The sequence below is a fragment of the Nicotiana tomentosiformis genome, chromosome 9 (genome assembly GCF_000390325.3).
Source record: "Nicotiana tomentosiformis chromosome 9, ASM39032v3, whole genome shotgun sequence".
Taxonomy (NCBI): domain Eukaryota; kingdom Viridiplantae; phylum Streptophyta; class Magnoliopsida; order Solanales; family Solanaceae; genus Nicotiana; species Nicotiana tomentosiformis.
In genome coordinates, this window is record NC_090820.1 from 23,216,556 (window position 1) to 23,226,285 (window position 9,730).

General features: G+C 42.5%; 1 long non-coding RNA gene across 1 annotated transcript; it reads right to left on the reverse strand.

Moving 5' to 3' along the window:
• Nucleotides 1-7,086: 7,086 nt before the first annotated feature.
• LOC138899559 (uncharacterized) lies at nucleotides 7,087-9,254 on the reverse strand. The gene is made up of 2 exons (XR_011411264.1): nucleotides 8,601-9,254; nucleotides 7,087-7,394 (listed from the first exon to the last, which is right to left on the reverse strand). It is a non-coding gene; the product is annotated as an uncharacterized lncRNA (long non-coding RNA).
• Between the last annotated feature and the right edge of the window lie 476 nt (nucleotides 9,255-9,730).

Here is a 9,730-nt window from a genome sequence, read left to right on the forward strand (position 1 = left end):
TGTTGGAGACTCTGATGATCCGTAAACACCTCACAAGACACACCGTAAATATAATGCCTCCAAATCTTGAATGCATGAACGATGGCAACTAACTCCAAATCATGAACATGGTAGTTCTTATCATGAGGCTTCAACTGGCGCGAAACATAAGCAATCACTCTGCCCTCCTGCATCAAGACACACCCAATACCGATCCGAGAAGCATCACAATATACTGTATAAGAGCCTGAAGCTGAAGGCAAAACTAGAACTGGAGTTGTGGTCAAGGCAATCTTGAGCTTCTGAAAGCTCTCCTCACACTCATCCGACCACCTGAAATGAGCGCCCTTTTGGGTCAATTTGGTCAAGGGCAATGCAATAGACGAGAAAACCTCCATAAAGCGACGATAATAACCGTCCAAGCCGAGAAAGCTCCGAATCTCTGTAGCTGAGGACGGTCTGGGCCAACTCTAAATCGTCTCTATTTTCTTCGGATCCACCTAAATTCCCTCATTGGACACCATGTATCCTAAGAATGCCACTAAGCTGAGCCAAAACTCACACTTGGAGAACTTGGCATAAAGTTTCTCATCCCTCAATCGTTGCAACACAATCCTCAAATGTTGGGCATGCTCCTCCTGGCTACGAGTGTATATCGGGATATCATCAATGAACACTATAACAAACGAGTCGAGATAAGGTTGAAACACATTGTTCATCAGATGCATGAATGTTGATGGGGTGTTGGTCAACCCAAAAGACATCACAAGGAACTCATAATGAACATAACGGGTCCTGAAGGCTATCTTTAGAATATCCGAGTCCAGAATCATCAATTGGTGTTACCCAGACCTCAAATCAATCTTGGAGAACACCCTCGCTCCCAAAAGATGGTCAAACAGATCATCAATACGCGGAAAAGGATATTTGTTCTTGATTGTAACTTTGTTCAACTGCCTATAATCAATGCACATCCTCATAGTACCATCCTTCTTCTTCATAACAAAGCTGGTGCACCCCAAGGTGACACGCTAGGCCGAATAAACCCCTTATCAAGGAGTTCCTAAAGCTGCTCTTTCAATTTCTTCAACTCAGTTGGTGTCATACGATACTGCAGGATAGAAATGGGCTGAGTGCCCGGCACCAAGTCAATATCCCTATCGGGCGGCATGCCCGACAGGTCTATAGGAAACACATCCAGAAACTCTCGCACCATCGGAACAGAATTAATAGTATGAGCATCAGTACTGACATCCCTCACAAAGGCCAAATAAGATAGACAACCCTTCCAAACCGTCCATTGGGCCTTTAAGTATGAAATCACTCTACTAGGAACATAATCTAGAGAACATCTCCACTCAATCCTCAACAACCCCGGCATCGCCAACGTCACAGTCTTAGCGTGACAATCTAGAACAGCATAACATGGAGACAACCAATCCATACCCAAGATCACGTCAAAATCAACCATACTAAGCAACAAGAGATCAACTCTAGTCTCTAGACTCCCAGTGGTCACTACACACGACCTATAAACACGGTCCACAATAATAGTATCGCCCGCCGGTGTAAAGACATGAACAGATGAAACTAAGGACTCGCGGGGAATATCCAGATAATGAGAAAAATATGATAAGATATACGAATAAGTGGAACCAGGGTCAAATAATATAGAGGCCTCCCTGTGGCAAACTAAGACAATACTTGTGATCACTGCGTTTGAAGCAACAACATCTAGTCTGGAAAGAATAGCATAGAATCGGGGTTGACCGCCACCTGATCGACCTCCCCCTCTAGGGCGACCCCTAGCTAACTGAGCTCTACCCCGGGTTAGCTGAGCGGGTGGTGAAGTAACGGGTGCCGAAGTCGTAGGCTGACTCCTCTACTGAGCTGGACCTATCGTAAGGCAGGGGACAATACCTCTTAATATGACCCATATATCCACACACAAAACAATCCCTCTCTGAGAATGGCGGTGGGGATTGGAGGGAGCCCCGAGCACCAGAATACCCACTAAAAGAACCCGGTGCCGACAAGCCCTGAACTGAAGGTGCATGGGACAAAATCTGAGCTGGAAGGGCACTGAGAGATGACTGGCCCTGATGTGTACTATATGAACCATTGCCGGATGATGCACCACGATGAACTAGACGAGCCATCTGAGCATGCCTATAAGAGCAACCCCTTTCGTGGTAGAAGTGACCTCCAGAAGGAACACCACTAAAACCTCCTGACCCACGAGGCCTCTTGGACTCCCTCTCAACCCGCTCCTAACTGCGAACCATCTCTATCTGGGGGGCAATGTCAACAAGATCGTCAAAAGTAGAACCAGATACCCTCTCCCTAGTCATAAGCAACCGCAACTGATATGTGAGGCCATCAATGAACCTCATGATCCTTTTCCTATCATTGGGAACCAACCAAACTGCGTGACGAGCCAACTCAGAAAACCTCATCTCGTACTGCGTCATAGACATGCCATCCTGACGAAGCTGCTCAAACTGTCTGCGCAGTTCCTCTCTAAAAGAATGCGGCACAAACTTCTCCAAGAAGAGAACAGAGAACTCCTGCCATGCAAGTGGTGCAGCACCGACCGTCCTGCACCTCTCATAAGCCTCCCACCATCTGAATGCAGCCCTAGAAAACTGAAAGTAGTGAATGAGACCCCAGTGGTCTCCAGAATACCCGCTGTCTGAAGCATCCGCTCGCACTTATCCAGAATGCCCTAAGAATCCTCTAACTCAGCACCGCTAAATGATGGAGGTCGAAGTCTCCCAAATCTCTCAAGTCTTATATGCTCATCATCAGCCATGACGGGGACTACCGGGGCCTGAGCAGCTGTAACCGGCTGGATTAGTGGTACCCCCAGTATCTGAAATCCCTGCACTACCTGCTCTAGAGTACGGGAAACAACGTTATGAGTACCTCCCCCGGCCTGAGAAGTGGAAGGTGCGGCCTGAGCCGAAACCACCTGAGCAAGACCACTGCAAACTATCAATATCTTGGCCAAAGCCTCTTGAAGGCCTGGAATCACAATGGGCACAGATGGTGATTGGGTTGGCCCCACTGGCTCAAATGTATCGGGTACCTGCTCCTGAGCTGGAGCGACTAATGGGTCTGCAAGTGCTTTCCTAGTTGTTGTACGAGCTGCACCCATACCCCTACCGCGGCCTCTACCGCGACCTCGGCCTCTGGCTGACCTAGCTGGTAGTACTGGTGGCTGTCCATCCTGCTCAGTAGTACGTGTCCTCACCATCTGTGAGAGAATAGAATAACAGAAGTTTAGTTACCGGAATCAACAAATATGCACGACAAGAGTACAAGAATGTGAAATTTCCTAAGGGTTCGGTAGCCTCTCGAAGATAAGTACATACGTCTCCGTACCGATCCGCAAGACTCTACTAAACCTGCTCATGACTCATGAGACCTATGTAACCTAGGCTATGATACCAACTTGTCACAACCCAAAACCAACCATCGTGATGGTGCCTATCATTGAACTAGGCAAGCCAACTACTCAACCAAGTCAACCAAATAAAAGCTTTGAAAATTTAACAGAAGCAGTTAATATTTAAGAAAAACCCTTTAAAAACTGGAATAAAGCCACAATGCAATACAAATCTCTCCCAAAATTGGGGTGTCACCGAGTACATGAGCATCTATACCAGGATACAACCTACTACAATATCTGAAGAATAAGAACTTAAATACAAATAAAGATAATGAAGGAGAGTCAAAGTTTGCGAACGCCATGCAGATACCTCGATAGTCTCTGAGATCTCGACTCCTCACTCAGCAGTCGCCGTAACCAGAAGCACTTGAATCTGCACACGAAGTGCAGGGCGTAGCGTGAGTACAACTAACTCAATAAGTAACAAGTTCAAAACTGAAAATAGTGACGAACTCAACCGGCACAGTTCAATATAGAAATAACTGTGCAGAAACGTAGACATGCTTTCAAGTTCGATAGATATCTCAAAACAGTAAAATGGATCAATCTGAATGATATGAAGAATATAACTCATCTACTTCTACATGCCGATGCACATATTGTATATGATACACCATGCTGACAGCCTCATGTGCTCATACTCTCAAATGCTCAATCACTCAGTATTGTATATGGCCCATACGGCCTAGGGAAGATCCATCCCAAAATATATACATCACTGACCATCAGTCACCCAGTACTAAGTAGGGCTAATCCAGCCCATGGAGAAGATCCATCTCCAAGTATATAATGCTCTCATATAAGATCCATGTCCAGGGAAGATCCATCCATCAATATAATCAATCGCGCTCACTGGGGGTGTGTGAAGACTACGGAGGGGATCCTTCAGCCCAAGCGCTATCATAAATCAGTATAACTGATGCGGCGTGCAGCCCGATCCCATAAATGTCACTCATAATCAATCCCCTCGGCCTCACTCAGTTATCAATCTCTCTATTATCTCTCTCACGGGCTCACAATGTCATGATACTAGCCCGAAAACAATGATATGATGTATCAATAAATAACAACAGAGACTGAGATATGATATGAAATGAATGAATATGACTGAGCACAAAATATCAACGAAATCAGTAAGACAACAGCAAGAAACGACCACTATGGGCCCTAACAGTACCGGCATAAAGCCTAAACATGAAATCTAGCATGAGTGACAGCTCAATTACTTTATCACATGATGAAAACAAGGATATCAATAAGAAAGAACCATTATAAAGTGCCATGGAATCGATCAGGTCGCAATTCTCACATTGCACGCCCGCACGCCCGTCACTTGGCATGTGCGTCACCTCAATACCAATCACAAAACACATACATTCGGGGTTTCGAACCCTCAAAACCAAGTTTAGAAGTGTTACTTATCTCAATCCGAGCAAATCCCAACTCCAATACGCCTTTACCTCGCAAATCGGCCTCCAAATGACCCGAATCTAGCCACAAACAGTACAATACAATTAATGCGGGCTAAAGGAATCAATTCTACAAGAAATTACTAAGTTATAACTCAAAATCCGAAATTAGTTCAAAATCGCCCCCCGGGTCCACATCTCGAAATCCAACAAAACTCATAAAATTCGAAAGCCCATTCACTCACGAGTCTAGTCATACCAAATTCATCAAAATCCGACACCAATTGGTCGTTCAAGTCCCCAAAATCAACTCTCCAAATCCCTAGCCTCAAACCCCCAAATTATACCTCAAAAATACACCAACTAGGTGGAAAATCAGTGGGAAAACATAATTATTGAAGAAAGATGAACGCAATGAACTTACCTCAAGAATCCTTTTGAAAATCCTCTCAAAAACCTCCAAAATCCGAGCTCAAAACGTTAGAAAATGAAGAAAATCGTGAACCCTTATGTTTATATGTTCTGCCCAGTCAAACCGCACCTGCAGTACCAAACTCCGCTTCTGCGGTCCCGCTTTTGCGGTGCAAACTCCGCACCTGCGGAAGTCCCTTAACTCACCTAGGCTAAGTTCTTGCACCTGCGAAGGCGCTTCTGCAGCCCATGATCTGCTTCTACAGAAGCAGCCTGCACCCCTCAACTCCCTCACACTCCGCTTCTGCGCCCTCTTTGCCGCATCTGCGGCCTCGCAGGTGCGGAAAGGACCTCACACCTGCGACCTCTGCCAATTCCTTCCTAGCCCGCTTATGCAGCTCCCTTCCCGCTTCTGCGGGCTCGCATCTGCGGTTCCCAATCCACAGGTGCGATTACACCAGCATTTGCAAATCTTCAGCAATTCTTCAACTTTAAACTTGGTCCGTTAACCACAGGGAATCAACCCGAGGCCTCCGGGACCTCGACCAAACATACCCAACAAGTCTTAAAACATCATACGAACTTAGTCGAGCCTTTAAATCATCTCAAACAACATCAAAAACATGAATCGCACCCCAATTCAAGCCTAATAAACTTTAAAATTTTCAAATTCTACAAACGACGCCGAAACCTATCAAATCACGTTCGATTGACCTCAAACTTTGTACACAAGTCACAAATGACACCACGAACCTACTCCCACTTCCGGAATCCCAATACGACCCCAATATCAAAAAGTTCATCCCCGGTCAAACTTTCCAAAATTTCAACTTTCACCATTTCAAGCCTAATTCAACTACCGACCTCCAAATCACAATCCGGACACGCTCCTAAGTCCAAAATCACCCAACGGAGCTGTTGATCCGGCGAAACAAACATAGCAATAAGCCTATACTGTTATTTAGTTCAAATAAACCATTTAATGGGTGGTATTTTAATTTTAATTTTTTATTTAATGGGATGTAATTTTAATATTAAATAGAGGATAATTTGGTCATTCAACTTTTGGGATATTTTTGTAAAATAACTTCTCCTAAAAGTGTTCATGCTTATAATATAGTATGATATTTTTACAAGACATAAAGTCTTAACTTCACATAATAATTATAATATTATTAATTATATTAGTAAAGGTTAATTTAAGTTAATAAGATGTTACTCATGTGTTTGTAATATATCACCTTTGATCTTATTTAAAAAACTCTATTTATAATATAAAGATTTGAGTAATTTAATTTAAAATTTTAAAATATTTCTATTGTTAAAAACTAGGTTCTTTCTTTACAAAGATGTAATTTTTTCCGCTTTCAACAAACTTCAATATTTTCTAACCTAAAATAAAATTATAAAATATCTCTCTCTCTCTCTCTCTCTCTCTCTCTCTCTCTCTCTCTCTCTCTCTCTATTATATATATATATATATATATATATTATTTTTTTTAGTTACAGATGGGGGGATATATATATATATATATATATATATATATATATATATATATATATATATATATATATATATATATATATTCTCTTTATTCATGAATGAGTTTGGGTAGAAGGAAATCTAATAGGCTTACTCTATATATATATATATATTCTCACTATTTAGTTACAGATGGGGGGAAGCTCAAGGGGAAGGATAGTAAAATCTTTGTTATATATATTAGTCTCAAGTCATTTAAATTGTCACGACTCAAACACCTCTCCAAAATACGTCGTGACGGCACCTAATCTCTACGACTAGGTAAGCCTAATAAATTACGTAAATACCAATAATGGAAGTAAAACTTATCAACTAACTGCAATAGATACTGAATAACCAATAATAATACGGCTCGGCATGTACAATAACTAAAACGCTAGACGTACACAGCTTTCCCAAAATCTGGAACATCATGAGTCACAAGCTACAGAAGGAAACTAGTATCTCTATACACCAGAGTCTAATAAAAGAAGTACGGAAGGTAAATGACATAGGATAGAATAGAGGGGGACTCCGAGGTCTGTGGGCGCAGCAGATATACCTTGAAGTTTCCGTACAGCAGCAAGCACTCTCAGCTAATAGCGGGGCTGATAAGAAGTACCTGGATATGCACACAAAACATGTGCAGAAGAATAGCATGAGTACACCACAACGGTATCCAGTAAGTGCCAAGCCTAACCTCGGTAGAGTAGTGACGAGGTCAGGTCCGGGCCTTGCTGGGATATAATAACAAGACAGATGATATAATAAAATGAAGTAAAACGGAGAATTTAATAGAAGGAATTCACAGAGAAATAACAACACACAAATAATGTGATAATAATAGGGGCGCTCCCGAGATACCGTCTCGTAGTCCCAAAAGTAAATACTCAACAGAGGATCTCTCGAGATACCGTCTCGTAGTCCCAAAAGTAAATATTTGAGGAGATCTCCCGAGGTACCGCCTCGTAGTCATAAAAGTAAATGTGCAGGGAGAACTCCCGAGGAACCGATTCGTAGTCTCAAAAGTAAACACACAGCTCAAACTGATAAGTACAACGGTTAACAACAAGATTTCTACAGTTATACTGATAAAGAACAAGGAAAAGCAGGAAATCAACTAGGCATGCTTCACAGAGTTTAAATAAGCAATTAAAGCACGTAGACATGCGATATTAGACTAAACAGGATAGCTACACATATTGGAATAGCTCAATTAAGAATGAAAAACAAACTAATACTCATTTAAACGATATAACTCAAATTAAAGGAAAAACATATTACTACTCAGTAAAATAGTTCGGGTTTTACAACAAATAGATCGTGTACGTACTCATCACCTCACGTACACGGTGCTCACATATCACAACAGTACTAAATCCTAAGGGGATTTCCCCACACAAGGTTAGGCAAGCCACTTACCTCAAATCAAGCTCAATCAATCAATAAGAATGCCTTTTCCTAGATTATTCAACTCTGAATGACCTAAATCTAACCAAAAATAATTACATATCATAAATACAACTATAATAGACTAATCTAATTAATAAAATCAAAACTTTAACAAAAATTCTGAAATCCGTCCTAAAAGGTCGACCCGGGCCCACGTCTCGAAATCGGGTAAAAGTCATAAAATACGAACACCCAATCAACCACGAGTTCACCCATACAAGAATTACCAATATCCAACATCAACTCGACCCTCAAATCAAACTCTTCAAATCACTAGCCTCAACTCCCAAATTCCACATTAAATACACTCTAACTAGGTAAAAAAAATAAATGGGGAAGCAAAATTATTGATCACAAATAAGCACCAGGAACATACCTCGTGAAATCCCTCGAAAAGGCTATCAAGAAATCGTTAGCCCGAGCTCAAAAATGAAGAAAATGACCAAAAATCTCGAAACCTCACTAAAAATGGTTCTGCCCAGGCATTTCCGCACTTGCGGAGCATGGGCTCGCACCTGCGCGTCCGCTTGTGTGGCGAAAAGAGCGCTTCTGCGCAAACCACTTACTTCCCTCTGCTTCCGCACCAGCGATGAAGGGGCCGCACCTGCGGAATCATGTCCGCTTTTGTGCTCTCTCTTCGCAATTGTGGTCGGCCTTGCGCATCTGCGGGCATCGCAGATGCGGCCTTTTCCATGTACCTGCGACCCCTAACCAATCCACCCAACTCCGCTTCTGTGCCATATTTCTCTCACCTGCGGTCAGCCTTGCGCAGGTGCGATTACACCAGAACCAGAAAATCTTCAGCAACTAGCCTAAGTCCAAATTCAATCCGTTAAGCATCTGAAACACACCCGAGGCCCCCGGGACCTCAACCAAACATACCAACCAGTCCTAAAACGCCATACGAACTTAGTCGAGCTCTCAAAACATGTCAAACAATAACAAAACACGAATCACCCTCCAATCCAAACTTAATGAACTTGAAACTTCAAATTTCTACAACCGATATCGAAACCTATCAAACCATGTCCGATTGAACTCAAATTTTGCACACAAGTCATAATTAACATTACGGACCTACTCCAACTTCCGAAATCAGAATCCGACCTCGATATCAAAAAGTCCACCACCTGTCAAAATCTCCAAAAATTCGACTTTCGCCATTTCAAGCCTAAATCAGCTACAGACTTCAAATGCACAGTCCAGATACGCTCCTAAGTCCAAAATCACCCAACGGAGCTAATGGAACTGACAGAACTCCATTCCGGAGTCGTCTTCACACAGTTCCGACTACGGTCAAAATCCTAAGACTTAAGCTTCCGTTTTAGGGACTAAGTGTCCCAAATCACTCTGAAACCAAAAACAAGACCTCCCAGCAAGTCACATAAGCAGAAACAAATACGGGGAGAGCAGAAAATAGGGGATCAAGGCTATTACTCTCAAAACGACCGGCCTGGTCGTTACATAAATTATTTACTAAATATTTGAAACTTGTGTAACAATTCA